The sequence below is a fragment of the Astatotilapia calliptera genome, chromosome 3 (genome assembly GCF_964374335.1).
Source record: "Astatotilapia calliptera chromosome 3, fAstCal68.1, whole genome shotgun sequence".
NCBI classification, from domain to species: domain Eukaryota; kingdom Metazoa; phylum Chordata; class Actinopteri; order Cichliformes; family Cichlidae; genus Astatotilapia; species Astatotilapia calliptera.
In genome coordinates, this window is record NC_137424.1 from 38,682,916 (window position 1) to 38,698,935 (window position 16,020).

The 16,020-nt window shown below is 43.5% G+C and overlaps 1 long non-coding RNA gene across 1 annotated transcript; it reads left to right on the forward strand.

Annotated features, from left to right (window-relative positions):
- The first annotated feature begins 5,935 nt into the window (after window positions 1-5,935).
- Window positions 5,936-8,083, forward strand: LOC145420923 (uncharacterized). The gene is made up of 2 exons (XR_013902158.1): window positions 5,936-6,313; window positions 6,861-8,083. It is a non-coding gene; the product is annotated as an uncharacterized LOC145420923 (long non-coding RNA).
- The last annotated feature ends 7,937 nt before the right edge of the window (window positions 8,084-16,020 follow it).

Sequence of the window (16,020 nt, forward strand, 5' to 3'; positions counted from 1 at the left end):
CTGGAATACCTTTTCATTCACTGCAAACCGTTTTATTCTCCGCGGGAGTTTGCTTCATTCATCCTGGCCGCTGTTTACATCCCGCCAGACGCAGATGCGCAGGCAGCTCAGTGCGCACTCGCGGAGCAGATACTGCACATGGAGCGGACATTCCCGGACTCTCTCATCATTGCTCTTGGGGACTTTAACAAAGCCAATCTGAGCCATGAGCTTCCCAAATACAAGCAGTATATTAAATGCCCGACCAGAGAGGAGAGGACATTAGACCACTGTTACAGTACGATCAGCGGGGCCTATCGTGCGGTGCCCCGCGCTTCACTCGGACTTTCTGATCACGTCATGATCCACCTAATCCCCGCGTACAGACAGAGGCTGAAGCTCTCCAAACCTGTCGTGAGGACCAAAAAACTGTGGAGCAACGAGGCTGTGGAGGAGCTTCGCACGTGTTTGGAGTCTACAGACTGGGACACAATGAAGGCTGCTTCTAACAGCTTGGACGAGTTTACGGACACTGTCACCTCCTATATCCACTTCTGTGAGGACAGCATTGTGCCATCACGCACCAGGGTGAGTTATAACAATGACAAACCCTGGTTTACTCCTAAACTCAAAAAGCTGTGGCTGGAAAAGAGTAAGGCGTTCAGAAGCGGAGACAGGGACTGCTACAGAGAGGCCAAGTACAGGTTCACTAAAGAAGTGGACATGGCTAAACATCAGCACTCTGAGAGGATGCAGCAGCAGATCTCAGAGAATGACTCGGCCTCTGTGTGGAAAGGTTTTAGGAATATCACCAACTACAAGCCTAAAACCCCCCACTCCACTGACGACTTGCTCTTAGCCAACACCCTCAACGACTTTTACTGCCGTTTTGACGAGCCATCAGGCAGCCTTCACACCTCCAACGGCCCCAACAATAGAGACACTTTGGACACTCATTCCCCCACCTCTCCCCCCTCCATAGAGCCATCACCACCTTCAATCACTTCACCTGCAACACCCGCCTCCTCACCCCACACAAAAGAGGATTTCACACCACCTCCTCCCACCACAACTCTTCATATTCATGAAGCAGATGTGAGGAAGCAGTTTAAGAGTCTGAATGCTCGGAAAGCTCCCGGCCCAGACGGTGTGTCTCCTGCCACCCTCAGACACTGTGCAAACGAGCTGGCCCCAGTGTTTTCTGGCATCTTCAACTCCTCACTGCAGGCATGTCATGTGCCTGCCTGCTTCAAGTCCTCCACCATAATCCCTGTCCCCAAGAAACCTAGGATCACTGGACTAAATGACTACAGACCCGTGGCTCTGACATCTGTGGTCATGAAGTCATTTGAGCGCCTAGTTCTCTCCCATCTCAAGACCCTCACGGCCCCCCTCCTGGACCCCCTGCAGTTTGCATACAGAGCCAACAGGTCTGTAGATGACGCCATCAACATGGCCCTACACTTCATCCTGCAGCATCTGGACTCCCCAGGAACCTATGCCAGGATCCTGTTTGTGGACTTCAGCTCTGCCTTCAACACCATCCTTCCAGACCATCTCCAAGGCAAGCTTTCCCAGATGAATGTGCCTGATCCCATCTGCCGGTGGATCACTGACTTCCTGACGGACAGGAAGCAGCATGTGAGGCTGGGAAAGAATGTCTCGGACTCCCGGACCATCAGCACCGGCTCCCCTCAGGGCTGTGTTCTTTCTCCTCTGCTCTTCTCCCTGTACACCAACTGCTGCACCTCCACCCACCAGTCTGTCAAGCTAATTAAGTTTGCAGATGACACCACCGTTATCGGACTCATCTCGGACGGGGATGAGTCTGCCTACAGGAGGGAGGTTGAACGTCTGGTGTCCTGGTGCAGCCACAACAACCTGGTGCTGAATGCCCAGAAGACAGTGGAGATTATTGTGGACTTCAGGAAGCACACAGCTCCACTCCCCCCCATCATCCTGACTGACACCCCCATCACCTCTGTGGACTCGTTCCGCTTCCTGGGTACCACCATCACCCAGGACCTGAAGTGGGAGCCCACCATCACTTCCGTCATTAAAAAAGCCCAGCAGAGGATGTACTTCCTGAGGCAGCTGAAGAAATTCAACCTGCCAACACGGACGATGATGCAGTTCTACACTGCAATCATCGAGTCCATCCTCACCTCCTCCATCACCGTGTAGTACGCTGGAGCCACTATCAGGGACAAACAGAGACTGCAGCGTGTTGTGCGCTCTGCTGAGAAGGTGATTGGCTGCAGACTCCCATCTCTGCAGGACCTGTACACCTCCAGGACACTGCGGCGTGCAGCTCGGATCTCAGCTGACCCTTCTCACCCTGGACACAGTCTGTTTGACCTGCTCCCCTCAGGCAGGAGGCTCCGGTCCATTCGCACCAGAACCTCTCGCCATAAGAACAGTTTCTTCCCCTCTGCTGTCGGACACATGAACAATAACCATATGACTGTTCCCACCACTAACACATGACCCTACGCTGTGTTCACTGCATCATTCCATGTTTGGCACTGATCACCACCTGCACTCATGTATATATCATGTATATATCTATCCACTTAGCACTTTAATTCTTATTCTTATTTTTATATTTTTATGACAGTATGTTGCACTGAAGCACCGCAGCAATTTCCTAATGTTGTAAACCTGCTCAACATCTGGCAATAAACCCTTTCTGATTCTGATTCTGATTCTGATTTTGATAACTGCTATCCGGCTCGAAGGACCAATGTTGAGGAGTACTTGGTGAGGGCTAGTTCTTTTAGGTTCAGCAGCTAACAAGATGGTGTATCGGTCAGGATACAGGAAGGAGGACAACAGGCTTCCACTTTGCTGGATTGTCACCGCCAGCTGTTTTATTGCCACCTAGATGCTCAGTGTTGCCAGCAGTTTCCAGTCATGAACTTAACACTCGGAGCATCACCGTGAAGGATGGCAACCAGGAACACAGCTTACGAGGTAAACAGAACTAACACTGAAAAACTCTCCCCTTCTCGAGTAGCATCGCGATACCCCCAACTTCTCCCTACGTCATTTCCTACAACTCCACCCCACACAATATTGCAGAACATAGACATAAAATCCCAGAGCCTTTTATACAGTCAGTAAAAATACTATGCAAATATTGCTGTCCTTGACTGCTGAGTAAACACTGACAAAGCACTGATTGTATCTCTTGTACTTTATCAACGCAGTATCTAAAAACTTTGCACCGTAGTGGTTAAAATCTCATTCTAATAAGAGTTAAAAGCGCGTTCGGTTATTAGGTTTATAGGGTTATTGAAATATGGTTAACGGTTGGTAGAATTTTTTTAAACATTATCTGCCAATTACATCTGCCACCCTTCTCCAAATATGTGCCCCTACCTGCCCCCCCCAACAAAAATTTCCTAGACATGCCACTGGAGCAGTCTGACTGAATTTTCTGGTTTTCAGTCCTCAGAGTGTGTTATGTAAACAGCAACAACATCTACATCAACATCTAAGTCAAATGATAAAAAAAACAATGTGATGCTGATTGTATAATGTGGTGAAAATAAGATGTAAAGCAGTTTCTTCCTCGGCTGAATCATAATACTTTTTTAATCCCAGAGAAAGTAAAGTAATGAGAGAGTTAGAACAGAATAGAATAGAATAATCCTTTAATTTAATTTAATTTAATTGAAATTTGGGTGTAACAGCAGCAAGAGAGACACATATACAAACAAACAGTACACAAGACACAGAACAGAAACATACACAATTTTTATATATGTACATGAAGGACAATGGTTACTAAAAAGTGAGTACTGTACTGTTATTAAATTAAATAAAATTAAATACAGATAAGAGGGCCTCTTTGCTTAGGCTGCTGCCCCCGCGACCCGGCCTCGGATAAAGCGGATGAAGATGGATGGACAGATAAGAGGCAAACCCTGGTTGTAGTGTGAATCGGTTGATAAAATAGTGCAAGATACAGCGCTGATGTAAACATCTATGTTTGTTGGGAGCAGTTTTGATTGTACAATCTGACAGCTGCAGGGAGTAAGGACCTGCGGAAACACTCCTTCATGCATCTAGGATGCAGCAGTCTGTCACTGAAGGAGCTCTGCAGTTCAGCAACATTTACATGCATGGGGTGGGAGACTCTGTCCATCAGAGATGTTATTTTGGCCAGAGTCCTTCTGTCTCCCACCACCTGCACTGGGTCCAGGGTGCATCCCAGAACAGAGCTGGCCTTCCTGATGAGTTTATCCAACCTCTTCCTCTCAGCTGCAGATAAACCGCTGCTACAACATACAACACTGTAAGAAATGACAGATGCCACCACAGAGTCATAGAAGGTCTTTAAAATCGCTCCCTGTACTCCAAATGACCTCAGCCGCCTCAGCAGTCTGCTCTGACCCTTCCTGTAAAGAGCATCAGTGTTGTGGCTCCAGTCCAATTTATTATTCAGGTGAACACCCAGGTACCTATACGAGTCCACTATCTCAATGTCCACTCCCTGGATGTTCACCGGTGTCAGTGTGGTAGGTTTGCGTCTCCGGAAATCCACCACCAACTCCTTGGTTTTCCCAGCGTTGATCAGCAGGTGGTTCTGCTGGCACCAGTCCACAAAGTCCAGAGTCCACTGCCTGTACTCTGTGATGAGGCCGACTATGGCAGAGTCGTCAGAGAACTTCTGTAGGTGGCGGCATGGGGAGATAAAGTAAAAACAAAATAATCCAGTATATTACAAAATATTACAAATTCAAGCACTTGACATTTTTGTTACATTATACAAATTCGTCATGAATTCTCTCTTACTTTAGCTGTCTTACTTCCACAACAATAAAATCGCTCTTTGCACACAACTCTAGCTCTCAGTATACTTTAAGACCAGTTTCCTGTCAAGAATTCATGGTGCCTTATTTGCTCTGTTATCTACCGTTGTGTACAGTGTTGTCGATCGCTGTTTTTATCTCAAAAAAATGCCATCCAATAAGAAAGCCTAATCTCGGTTATTCAATACCGAAGAAATTTCAACTTTTACGAATTGAAGTTGCAAAACTCTTAGCTATGTTTTTGATAAAACCTCTGTTTCTTTGCTCTGCTTCACTTTAGCAGCAGCAGTTTTTTGCAGGTAATTTTCAGAGCAGAACAGACTGTGTCCCCTCCTCCTGATGTTGGGTATTTTTCCATTCCTTGCTTTTTCCCTGTTCAATATCAAAAATTAGACTAATACGTATTTTCTCAACTCTACAAATGTCAACATTAACCCCAATTATCGATATAATATGTTTGTCAATACTTTTCCCCAGTTAATTGTCAATTTTGCACTTTGTTCTTCTTAAATCTCCCACATTTGCCTTATAACCTTCTGGCACTGCTCCATAACTCTCCGAGCACTGTTCCCAAAATCAATCATTTTTATTGGGTACTTGTTGACAGTTCTATGACCAAAACTCCGGAAAACTACAGATATCATACATACAGCAAAGAGAAAACAATTAATCTTCCTTACAGCTAAGTCGGGTTCGTTGCCAGGGGTGGGCTGCTATACCCGTTAAAAAAGGGTTTTTTCACAATTTTGGCAACCAGAGACTCACTTTTGCCTGTCGGGCAAGTTTTGTTTACTTTTATGGGATAGAGATGGGTGCTTCATCACTTTCTGGCAGCGGAGAGGCTTCCAGGTGTAGCTCAGTGGGGCAAAGTTTATTTAACCCTTTGTTTGGACTGGTTACCATTGGCCATAATACAATCAAAGGCTACTTATTAATCCTAATCAATACATTTCAGACAGTATTGATCACATATGCTCATTCAACAAGTAGCACCAACTTCATTAATATACTTGTGAATAATATTTGATCAAAAGATGTGGGTCTTGTGATTTTAAACATGCAGGTTAAAGGCTTATAACAGTGATTCCATTATAAAAACACTCTGGTATATATATATATATATATATATATATATATTCTCAATTTTGACGCGCGTGAACTGGAAATGTGGGAGGAAGTAGCGCCAGACGGTATGTTTGCAAGATGGCAGCTATCGAGCTAGCGTTTGAAGAGAGAGTCTCCCTTCTCTATTTACTATGGAGAGCAGAGCAGCGGCGTAAAGGACGTCCTCGCCGTACCTGGGTTCATCAGGTCCTCCTGAAGCGTGAGCAGTTTGGTGAGTTTCACCACTTGCTCCCGGAGCTGCGCCTGGATGACGGCCGCTTTCAGCAGTACCACTGTCTTTCCCTCGCCCAGTTTGAGGAGCTGCTGTCCCGCGTAGGTCCAAGCATCGCCCGCCTAGACACCAACTACAGGCAGTCAATCCCACCTGCAGAGCGCCTGTCCATCTGCCTGAGGTTAGTAAAAGTATTTAATACGGTAGTCCTTTATTGATACCTGTGCTAATATATGCTAAACTATCCGTTTATATACTGCTGACATGGATGTAGTATGCTATCAGCGAATGCCGTTGGTGTTTACTGATAGCAAACTGTGGTACGGAGACGACTGTTTATAATATTTCTAGTGATACTCAAAAGCTCTCATCAAGTCCCGATTTAATTCGATTTATGCTGTTATCAGTGTTTGCATTGATAGCATGGCTGTGGTGTCATATCACTGTATGCTCTCGGTGTTTGCTGATATCAAACTGGTATGAGGACCACTCTGGGTTAATCTTTGTAGTGATACTCACTCCTTTTTTTTTCTTTTTTTTTTCTTTAGACCTGGTTTAATTCTGGTACAGAACCAGTTGAATATTTGTATATAATCTCTGCAGCTGTCAGACTCTATAGCAGGGGTCACCAGCCTTTTTTAAAACTGAGAGCTAGATAAAATTGTGCACAGTTAATCTTTAGTTATATTATAATAACAATTCTGTCTTGATATGCTGTCTTATCACAGGTTAATTTTTCAAAAAAGTTCTGGGTCGTGTAGCAGCCAACAACTCCTCCAGAGAGGCTGTCCTGGTGAAGAAGAAGTTCATGGCCCACTTCTCGGCAGAGGGAGCAGTGTCTTGGCAGTCAAAAGAATAGCCTGTTTGAAGACCCACTGACTTCCCCACAACCCGTTGGTGATGAGACGGCTTACAGGGAGGAGGTCAGCGCCCTGACCCACTGGTGTCAAGACAACCATCTCACCCTCAACGTTGCAAAGACAAAGGAGTTGATAGTGGACTTCCGGAGGTGCAGAGAAGTACACCCCCCCCATCACCATCAACGGCGCTGCTGTGGAGAGAGTGAGCAGCTTCCGGTTCCTTGGTGTACATCTGGCTGAGGATCTGGTCAGTACACACAAACAAAACAGTGAAGAAGGCGCAGCAGCGCCTCTTCTTTCTCAGGAGACTGAAAAGATTTGGCATGAGCCCCCGCATCCTCAGGACCTTCTATCGCTGTGCCATTGAGAGCATCCTCACTGGATGCATCACCACCTGGTACGGCAACAGCACCGCTTACAACCGCAAAGCTCTCCAGAGAGTAGTGCGGTGCTCTGAACGGATAATTGGAGGTGAGCTTCCCTCCCTCCAAGACATCTACAGGAAGCGGTGCATGAGGAAAGTGGGGAGGATCATCAAGGACTCCAGTCACCCCAGCCATAAACTCTTCAGACTACTACCATCAGGAAGGAGGTTCTGCAGCATCCGGTCCCGTACCAGCAGACTGAGAGACAGCTTCTTCCACCAGGCCATCAGACTGCTGAACACTTCATAGACACCTCAGCTTCACTACTGGAACTTCAACATTATGCACTACACACTGTATATAAATGCCACTTATTTTGCACATGTTCAACTACCAACCTCTATATATTTTATATATTTTATTTTATTGTTTACTCTATTTAATTTGTAAAATTAAACACACACACACACGCACACACACACACACACACACACACACATAGAAAAACATATTTAGTATACACATCTAGTAATGCATACACTCTTATATTGTACATATATTTATTACTCTCAGATTTAGCCATTCTTATATTTTTCTTGTTTTATGTTATTGTATTTTTTTGCACACCTCTGTTGCTTGTGAAGCTCGCACACAAGAATTTCACTCGCATGTACTGTACCAGTGTACCTGCACACGTGATGTGACAATAAAAGTGATTTGATTTGATTTGATTCAGAGTAAAAAGCTATCAGTGCTTGCTGACAGCTGTTGCTACAATTACATACCTGTGGTTGCAGCAGCAGGAGCTCAGGGACTGGGGAGCCAGGAGATGCAACAGGGGATGCTCTGCTGCAGAATCAGTTGGTTCTATCAAGACAATATTAAATGTTAACAGGTTGAAAACAATAGTCATAGAGAAAGTATATACAGTGGTCCCTCATTTATTGCAGGGGCTCTCAGAATAACTAGCCCCTCGCCACGCACTTTATACACTTTTTTCCCCACACACATGAACAGTAGTCACAGTTCTCACAAATTGATTCTCAAAGTGCAAACCTTTGTAGATTTCAAAACGTAACAGTATTATTGAAGGTCCGAATGAGGGTCATAGTTATGGGTGTTTTTGTGCTGTATTTTCTATTGGACGTGATGGTTATCAAAACCAAACATGACAAATTTGGCAAGCGCAGGAGACACGGAGGAGATTTGTCAATCAGGCTGCAGAATGCAAGGCACATTGTTGAAAGTTGTACTGTGCAATAAAAAAAAATCAGCGAAAAAGCGAGGCAGTGACGGATGAACAGCAGGACCACGGTGTGCTGTTTATTAATAAACAATAACATATATTTCTATATGACAACATGCATAAGAGCAGAAAGGTATTTGTACATCAGTGGGAAAATAGCGGGGCAGTGGGCGGGATTGCTAGCTTTTGTGCGGCTTCCCCGGGTCAGTCAAAAATTTCAAAAGAGAAATGAATGAACTTACCAGGTTGCCCGATCTCTTATGTTCCTCCAAGCTTGGTCCTTTTTATTCCTGTCTCAGTACAGAAAGAAGCTGGTGTCGTACAGCTCCGGGTGGTTTGCTACGGCTTGATTAGCCTTTCCTCCATATTGAATGAAGTACGAAGGGCTTTGGCTGGACCTGCCCCTTTGACCTAGGTCAGAGCCACGTCACCAGGCTCCTGATTGATTGTCGCGGCGCGAAATGACACTGGAGTTCAGATTTTTCCAACTCGAGCGGTAGACGCGATACACGCGTATGCACAAAATGCAACAAAAAAACCTGACGCTCAATGGGAGTCGACTCTTCCCATTTGATGCGCGGATAAAAATACGTGCACCAAACGCGCCCGATGCGCTACTTTGACACGCGTTTGACGCGTTTTCTCGTCACGTCAAACGCTTCTGAATTTTCGCGGGACCTGCAATCGTGCGTCATCGCACTTTTCCATTGACTTTACATGTAAACCTGACTCTCTGGTCGCGTCTATCGCGTTCGGTGTGAACACACCGTAAGAGCCGTGCTTAAAGAGAGCTTTGTAGTGAATCAGAAGAGTCGACTCCCATTGAGCGAGAGCCGGCTCCTCACTTAATTTCCTTTCACTGCTCAGCTCTCACACGGTGGCTCAGCTATGCTCCAATCCCTCCATATTGTGGCCAATCACACGCGAGGATATAGGATAATATCATTGTGTGAAAAACAGAGAGGGTGAGAGACGCAACAGTCAAGTGGAGCTTGAGGCCTTATTGATAACATAATGATATACAGTGGGGCAAAAAAGTATTTAGTCAGCCACCGATTGTGCAAGTTCCCCCACTTAAAATGATGACAGAGGTCAGTAATTTGCACCAGAGGTACACGTCAACTGTGAGAGACAGAATGTGAAAAAAAAATCCATGAATTCACATGGTAGGATTTGTAAAGAATTTATTCATAAATTAGGGTGGAAAATAAGTATTTGGTCACCTCAAACAAGGAAAATCTCTGGCTCTCACAGACCTGTAACGTCTTCTGTAAGAAGCTTTTCTGTCCCCCACTCATTACCTGTATGAATGGCACCTGTTTGAACTCATCATCTGTATAAAAGACACCTGTCCACAGCCTCAAACAGTCAGACTCCAAACTCCGCCATGGCCAAGACCAAAGAGCTTTCGAAGGACACCAGGAAAAGTATTGTAGACCTGCACCAGACTGGGAAGAGTGAACCCACAATAGGCAAGCAGCTTGGTGTGAAAAAATCAACTGTGGGAGCAATCATCAGAAAATGGAAGACATACAAGACCACTGATAATCTCCCTCGATCTGGGGCTCCACGCAAGATCACATCCCGTGGGGTCACAATGATCATGAGAACGGTGAGCAAAGATCCCAGAACCACACGGGGGGACCTGGTGAATGACCTGCAGAGAGCTGGGACCAAAGTAACAAAGGTCACCATCAGTAACACACTACAACGGCAGGGAATCAAATCCCACAGTGCCAGACGTGTTCCGCTGCTGAAGCCAGTGCATGTCCAGGCCCGTCTGAAGTTTGCCAGAGAGCACATGGATGATACAGCAGAGGATTGGGAGAATGTCATGTGGTCAGATGAAACCAAAGTAGAACTTTTTGGTATAAACTCAACTCGTCGTATTTGGAGGAAGAAGAATACTGAGTTGCATCCCAAGAACACCATACCTACTGTGAAGCATGGGGGTGGAAACATCATGCTATGGGGCTGTTTTTCTGCCAAGGGGACAGGACGACTGGTCCGTGTTAAGGACAGAATGAATGGGGCCATGTATCATGAGATTTTGAGCCAAAACCTCCTTCCATCAGTGAGAACTTTGAAGATGAAACGAGGCTGGGTCTTCCAACATGACAATGATCCAAAACACACCGCCCGGGCAACAAAGGAGTGGCTCCGTAAGAAGCATTTAAAAGTCCTGGAGTGGCCTAGCCAGTCTCCAGACCTCAACCCCATAGAAAATCTGTGGCGGGAGTTGAAAGTCCGTGTTGCTCGGCGACAGCCCCAAAACATCACTGCTCTCGAGAAGATCTGCATGGAGGAATGGGCCAAAATACCAGCTACTGTGTGTGCAAACCTGGTAAAGACCTATAGTAAACGTTTGACCTCTGTTATTGCCAACTGTTAGAGGAAAAATGATTCAATGTAACTTTACCTTCTTTTAAATGTACAAATTGTGCCTAGATAAGTAGTTTAGAAGTGTCTTTCAGATTTTCCCAGCAAGGACATATTGTTTTATCTTTCTTAGCTTTCTGCTGACTAGACTAGAACCATATATGGATCTGTTTATTATTTTCTTATCCTGTTCTCACTGTCTCTGTGCTCTGTGCCTATAAAAAATGCCAAGCCACTGTGCATGGTGTGAGTTGTTCTCAGCAGCTCACCCGTGTACACGTTTAGCAAAGAAAGAAACTTTGTCTCATTGTGTCTTTATTTCTCCTGTGTCATTTTACAGAATTTTCTCCCAACACCAACAAAGGTTATGTTACAAAGTATTGAGTTGTATTTTTGTTATTGACCAAATACTTATTTTCCACCCTGATTTACAAATAAATTCTTTACAAATCCTACCATGTGGATTCATGGATTTTTTTTTCACATTCTGTCTCTCACAGTTGAAGTGTACCTCTGGTACAAATTACTGACCTCTGTCATCATTTTAGGTGGGGGAACTTGCACAATCGGTGGCTGACTAAATACTTTTTTGCCCCACTGTAAATCATGTGGTGTGAAGTTGGGGAGAGTGCCAGAGTTGCAGGTCATAGAACCAGTAAACACACTGGAGACAATAAGTAAACATCCATATTCAGCCCTCTGTTACACAATTTTTCCAAAACGAGCAATTTACACTGTACACTTGTTTTTTTTCTCATAATTACCATCGTTTATTTCTTTCATTGGATTGGAAAACAAAACTGTGATTTTGGGGTTTGTTTAATTTAATGTTTGGTGTGATAATCACTGTAATATGTTTACATCCTTTGTAAAGATTGTGTGTATTTCAAGGGTAAAGCTTTCATCCGCATCAATCTTATGTGTCAGGGGAGAGACCTGACTGTTACCCCAACTTTGATTACATGAACTGTCACACACTCACCTTGATTGCTGACCAATCAGAAGAAAACTTCCTGATGGCGTGAACCACAGTCCTCAGAGCTTGTTTCCCAGCTCTGTGGAGTGATCGATCTTCATGATGAGTCTTAAGCTCCCCATGGTGTTATTTTAACTTTGAAATATTTAATTTATGATTTCCCTTTATTTGACTTATTTTTACTTACTTTGTTTATATTTCCAATGTTTACATTTTTTAGCTTTCATAATACAACTGATCATCTAAAACAGAACTATTTCCCACCTCGGATTAATAAAGTGTTCAAGATTCAAGAAGTTTATTGTCATGTACACCGCAAAACACAAATGGTTACGCAGAGCAATGAAATTCTTACTTTGCAGGTTCCCTTCACACGACCAAAAGAAAGTAATAATAAGCAAAAGCAGTGTTTTGTAGATCTTGTAGCTTACATGCGGGTGGAAACTGAATTGAAAGTGCAAGTAGTTATAACACTGTCAACAGTCATTGTCAACACTGTATCTATCCACATATGTATATAACTTCCCCTATATGTGGCTTCATTACCTTGTATATCATTTATTTTCTGGCAATAAAACAGACGTAACAGTAAGAGATGTTTTTCCTTTGTAAAACAAAAATAATGACAGCAGACAAACAGAGCTGCTGCTGTCAGTCCCAGGACCATGTGGACTTTAACTAATGATGTTTATTGCCATGTACAAGATAATACAGTTCTTAACACCTGTCATTCACTTCTTGTTTATTTAAATAAAGATAAAAATAGCAATTATAATCATCTTACCAGTGACATTGAGTTGACATCTTCCAACACTGAAGCCATAATCAGTGTTCACCTCACACAGGTAAAGACCCGAGTCATCAGTCCTGAGCCTGGATTTATCACTGATAAAGAGTTCACAGAGGATGTTGAGAGTTTTGGAGATCTGTCAGGTTTGGTGGTGAACGTCCACTCCAGTGATGTTGTGGTTCTCCTCTGCCTGCCTGGAACAAATCTGTTGTTGAGCTTTATTTGGAGTTCATAAAGTGAAGCTGTAAACTGACCAGAGACACATGAGGTGAGGATGATGAGCAGCAGGATCCTGCAGATCATCTTCTCCCTGTGAGAGGAGACAGAGGCGAAGAGTCATCAACACATGAGGTCAAAGGTCAGTCAGTACAGCTAGAAGAAGGAAAATGTCAGTCAGATAATAACACTGACTGATCAAAACTACAAGACCTACAACCACTGCAATAGAAACAACCAGAGGAAAAACCTGCACTTTAACGTGTTCTGAAAATATTTCACATTTTAAAGTCTTCAGAGCTTCAGAAATGATTTTTATCCACAAGGTGGCGCCATGTTTCAACTCATAAAGAAAATGAAACTATAAAAGTCTTTTTCTCTGGCTTTCAGTCCTTCACTGACTGATGATTAAGTACAGAAAAGTTTATCACTTTCACTGATATTAGTCTATATTATCTGAAAATGTTTCAATTTGACCCAAGCAGTGTAACAGCAATACAGAGGGCACCTGATAATTAGAAGCATGACTGTGGCTACAGATAAAATGAGTACTTTCATAATTATCACTTTCAGACATGTATGTAGACTATTTATCCTTTAAAAAACTCCATACAGTTAGGTATTTTTGTTTAAATCATTTTTCTCCAAGCGCTTCTTAAACTGTCTGAATGTGTCAGTGTGACTCTTTTCTGCACAAAGGTATAGTACGCTACCAAAGCTGACAGCAACCACACTTAGTACCTATCAGTAGGTGTCACTCACTGCACTACAGCCTGAGAGTGAAGATTCTGAATTGAAAACTCCAGAAACATGAGCCACAGCTACAGCTTAAGTTTATATATTTAGTTTATATATTTAAAGTAAAAGAAAAGATATGAAAAAAATTACATTTTTTTGTCATCAACAATTTTTATTTCATTTTAAACTTTGATAGTAGAACTGAAAAATAAATACATAAATAAGTAATTCAAAAACAAACAAACAAACAAACAAACAAACAAACAAACAAACAACAACAACAACAAAAAAAACAAAGACCCATCCTGCTGCACCAGGTGGAGGCACTGGTTAAAGCTGGGGTGGACCATGTGGTTCTGGCAGTGAGCTACATGTCAGAGCTCCTGGAGAGAGAAACAAAAACAAACAAACAAACAAACAAACAAACAACAACAACAAAAAAAAAAACAAAGACAAAGGGAGGTTTCCTATTCTTTCTTCGCACGCCAATCCCCACACCACCACTCTCTCCTTACTCTGTTCTTCAAGTTAGAGAAAGCCAGCTTTTAAAGGGGGACCAATGAAAGGGAAAAAAAACAAAAAAATACTTGGACACTGCTAGCACGGGCGCCTACAGAAACGCAAAGCAGGAGAGGAAGCATAGCTGAATATGTTTCCAAACCAACTTCATTCTAAGCCAAAGACTAGAAAATATGGTGAAGCATATCTTCCCTTTGGCTTCACCTGCACAAGTGCCAAGGTAGGTCTCCCCTGCGTAATTGCTTTTCCCTTCGTCCGGAGCACGCGCTGGGCTGTTCAAATCACGGACAAACAGTATCCCACATTCTTGATTTTTAGTTCACAAACACTTGTTGTAATGACTAACTACTCCTGACATTTTGGAGATGTTAGCTCTTTATACAATAAAGTTACAGTGGGATACAAATAACATCAGGCTGATCCTGCCACGATTTGTTCCCCCGTTCAAATCACGGACAAACAGGATCCCACAGCTGTTTATGTTTTTGAACCCATTTTGCACAGAGAGGCATTTTTTGAAAAATGTATTGATAGCAATGTTGAATATTATTACACAGGGAAAAAACAACTACATGTAAAATAATCACACTGTGATGCCTCTGCCTTTCTAAATGGAGGGACAGTAACTGCGTGTGTATATGTAAGCTGTAAAACCTGAAGATAGTCAGATTAACATTAACAGTATTTTGTCTCTATCTGCCATTCTGCAATTCATCTCATGTAAACAATAACGTGGCGCACAGCGTGACGTGAAAAAAGGCACATCCCTTTGATGTTGCGTGATAAACTCTGTATTCATCGTCCATGCATAAACGGTTGGAGGATGTGTTTGTGCGTGTGTGTGCGTGGGGGGGGGGGGGGGGGGGGGGTTTCTTAATGAATTTCGAAGCCTCCTCAGATGAAGAAAATCTGTGCCTTGCTCCATTATGTTTTATTTCTAGAGTGGCAGGGTAGAGCAGGGAGTATTCCACTCCTCTTTCCCTCAACTCCAACTTGATTTGTTTAAAGGACACACGCCGGTCCATGGTTAGTCGGGAGTAATCCGAAAAAAAACATTATCTTCGCCCCACGCCATAGAATCTGGCCTTTCTCTCTGGCCACCCGAAGAATGCATTCCTAAGCACATAATTACTTCAGTAACTTGAGAGAGCAGATCTAGATACAATATTGATGTCGAGCTTGTAGTTTTGCGGATTCTACCGCAGATATCCGGTTAAAACCTTTGGGAGAGAGATCAAAGTTTTGTTTTTGTATTTGATACCGCGTTGGTTCTGCGGAAAGAAAGACACGATAGTAAGTACATTTGTGCAGAGGTTTGTTGCATGATTCAGTGTTATGCGACCTCCTTATTTTCCCCGCACTCATCTTCAGATCAGAAATAGGTCCGACATGTTTGTTCACATTTTTTAGTTTTGGTCCGGGCTGCTGCATAAAAACAGAAACACATCGACAACATTCCACCGAATTAATTCCATATTAGACTTCAAACGCACTAAATAATTTCTGAAGCAGAATCGGCTGGAATACGAAAACATCTACACAACTAAATAAATAGTGGTTTGCATTACTCGATTTGCACTAATTTGCATTAGCAGTAACAATAAGTGAGCGGGAGGAGTGAGGCGTGGGGTCTTCACACACCCCCGTTCTCTGTTCGCCATCTGGGGCAGGGGTTTGGTCGGTGTCTGGGCTAGTGGGCTGACACACTTTGTACAGTTACATCATAGTCATTGGTTACAACACATAGCAAGGGCGTAGATTTGGTTTTGGCATTGGTGGGGACGGATGATTCAACCACT